The sequence below is a fragment of the Crocodylus porosus genome, unplaced genomic scaffold (assembly GCF_001723895.1).
Source record: "Crocodylus porosus isolate Cpor-Errol unplaced genomic scaffold, CroPor_comp1, whole genome shotgun sequence".
Taxonomy (NCBI): Eukaryota; Metazoa; Chordata; order Crocodylia; family Crocodylidae; genus Crocodylus; species Crocodylus porosus.
Window position 1 is genome coordinate 253,106,595 of NW_017728886.1, and position 3,544 is coordinate 253,110,138.

Below are 3,544 nucleotides of genomic sequence, written 5' to 3' on the forward strand. Positions count from 1 at the left end.
TAAGTTCTTTCCGGTTCTTGAATCTATAAACCTATTTATAGCTCAAAACCTTTGAAAGGAGATCATCAAGGAAAAAATCCTGCAGGTGTAGAATACTCTGGAATTTTCTTTATATGATATTGACTGACGGTAAATAATAACCTTTGGCACTTAGCATTCCTTCCAGATGAAAATCTCCAAGCGCTCCACAAATACAGATTCATTAAGTCAGTGAAAACCAGGCAAATTCATCTTAAAGAGGATGCAAGCTATTTATGTATCTGAGTGTGAAGTAGCCTTTGCAGATCTTACACTGACACCACGTTCAAATGCACTATGTTTTTCTTATATATGCATTCAGTAAGGTTCACTCTTTCTCTATTGCTCCATTAAGGAACCTTCCTTTTTTTCTAGACAGTTAAAGAACAAATGAGTTAAATGTACCTGATTCAGGTTATATTGAAAAGATACTTTAAGCCTGGCATTCAAGTAGAGACACAGTAGTTCCTCTTTTTATTCTGAAGCCAGTAAACATTGTCATTCATCTATCAAATAGAAAGTAGTTTCACATCTATAAAGAGAAACGGATGGACTTTTTTATTTCTTAGGGCCTTTGCAGTATTATTTTAACATGAACATCAGAGCCATGTTAGACCACATCCAAACGTAATGACAAATGAATTAAAATTTTGTACAGGTGGTGTTTTAACTGCCTTGCGCTGATCTCACTAAGGAGAAAAATACAAACCTGCAGGGTTAAGTTTGACAATGTATGCACTACATATGGAAATGGCCAGCAATTTAATTTTAAGGGCTACAAGTCTACAGGGAAAAACCTTTGTTGAGGGAAAAAATTGCAACTCTGGAACACAACTCAGTCAAGCAAGCACTGCTGTGTCTGCTGCATCCCTCATTCAGACTCTCTCCATTTCCCCCACCATCCTTCAAATGTGTGTCATTCTGCTCTATGCCTCTAAGGCTTGGCCGCATGCCTTTTTGCCGTTTCTTTTCAGAAATGTCAAACCAGTGGTATAAGAACAATCACATTGACTTAACCAAGCAAACCCATCTACCTTCACCTGATACAGTCTGACAGTGGCTGTAAGCTTAGCCAGGGCAGAGATTTCAAACAGTAGATGCATACTTTCATACTTCTCTTTCTCCCAAGTTTTTTTTATAGCTTTGAGGCAATATTCTACTGACAAATGTCTCATTGTAGAAGGAAGGGTTTACTTCGAAAAACTTCTCCTTGCTATGCATCTTCTTTTTCTCTGCCTATCTATTGCAGTCTCTGGATGGAGGTCTCAGATGCATTCATTTTAGTGTTGCTGAGCTCTTGTATCAGCACCTGAAGCGGTAGTGTAACTAAATGGGGGTCACTGGGGTGCTGCCTTTGTTGGGAGGCACATCACCTGCAGCCACAGTGACATCAGTTCACACCACTACATTTAGCTTGGCAGCAGCTGGCACTGCCACACACATCACAACTTCCCCAGTGCAGAGCTACCTTGCTATGCCTCTGAGATGAATGGACTGATCCCAAGAACATGGGTATGATGCTAGGCACTCAGGGTACCCACCACCTCACTAGAGCTCTTATCACCCTAAGGGATCAAATATGACGGACAGACTTCACACTTGATCCCTTGGGTGATAAGATAGGAGTACCCATAAATAGGGGTACCAAATATGGTCCTAATTATGAAACTGCTTGAAAAATATTAGGCCCCAGTTCATAGACTGTAGAGTAAGCACATATTAACTTCAGCTTCACTGATTTCAGTGGAACCATGCCCATACTTCAAGCAAAAGCACAAGCTCAAGTTCTTTGTCAAACTCAGCTGCTGCCTTGCGCTGGAGGCACCCAAAATCTCTAGGCACCTCACTCTGTTTTCCCCATAAAGATCGCTAGGACTGCCCCATGCCCAGGAGCACCTCTGTCTTGGCACTGGTAAGCAACTTGGTGTTTATCTCATCTTAAGGTCCATCTGGATCCACAGACAAGATGTTCCTCCGCCCATGCTGTTTGCAGAGCCCAATCAGTGCTATCCAATTGGTGGCTTGCAGGCTGAATGTGGTCCACAAGGGGTTAATTTGTTGACCCTAGGGTCCCACTGGATGCCACTCTTCCCATTATTTCTGCTGCAGAACAGCCAGAGGCTCTGGGCTCCCTTCCCTCCTCCAGCTTCTGTTTTCAGCCCCAGTCTAGGGGGCAGGGTTGTGGGGGGGGGCAGGCAGCACAGCCTATGGGGCAGTGAGGTGAGAGGGATCCACACGGCATGCAAGGTTCACACTGCAGTTGCCCGTGTGATCTCTCAGATGCTGAACAGCCCTGCAGTAGGGGTTTCTGCTCAGAAACAAATGGAGAGGTGGGAGCAGGTACCTTTTTCAATTCAGTAACTCATTGGTTCTATTCCCTTTTTTGCCTGAGTGGGTTCAAGCCCAGATCTCCCAGGGTAGTCCTCTATCTGTCAGACTACAGCATATCCATTGGGTGTTGGGGGAGGCTCTCTCAGTTTCTCCAGCTAAAGCTGTTTCATGTTGTATAGAAGAAGCTGGCAATCTCCGAGGCAAAGAACTAGCACAAAAGTGAGGATACTTTCCTGTGAGAGACCACTCCCTCTTCCAACAACTATTTAAAGTATTTTATCTAAAAGCTGCTTAATATAAAGTGCATCAACATTCACTGGAGCAAGGCGTGGGTGTTAGATCTCTCCTCTTCTGGGCCAGTGCTTTAATCGCTGCTTGTACTCCTTCTCCCTCTTCCTGGTCTAATAAATCTTTAAATGTTCCATGCAATTAGAACAGTTTCAACAGAAGACTTTAATAAGAGCTTGCCGCCTGTCCCTGCAATGGTTTTGGAGCTGGGGAATGTGGGTTCATATCCCTCTCAGGCAGGGAAGGGGGTGGCAGTGGCCCTTTCTCCAACAGTTTTGAAAGAGAAGCAAGGTGATATTTTTTATATTTTTGGGTGATATCAGCCGTGTGTAGATGAAATGAGAGGCGTGTGTGCACAATACTTTAAAGCGGGCTAAATGCTTTTGTACTGCTTTAATGCTGTTGGTGTTCGCACGCCTCTGCAGTGTATTGTGCATTAATTCCAGCTGCTGTAGGAAATTCAGCGGCGTAATGCACCTTAAATGACTTGGGGGGCAGCAAACTAAAACTCCTTCGATGAGGTTTAGTTTGCTGCCCCTACAGCTGTGGAGTGAAGCACAGGGCTCTGTGCAGCTCCACGGTGCTGCAGGGAGCCCTGCAGGGAGCCTGGCAGCAGCCTGGGAAAGCAGCTCCACCCAAGAAAAGCAGTGAGCCTGATCTCCCCCTCCCTGCCTGCATGAGCTGCTTAGGGGCCTGGTGCTTCCCTCCACGGCTGCGGTGCCCCCCAGGACCACCTGAGCCAGATGGCGGCAGGCAGTTGCTACCTGGTGGGGGGGCCCAGCACTGCCATGGAGGGAAGCACCAGCCCTCCCCTGTGTACCAAAACCCCCAGTTTTTCTTTTTTTTATTTATTTTAAAATGCATTCCCTCCCCTTCCCCAACCATTTCTGACTTTTTCTCTCCCTCT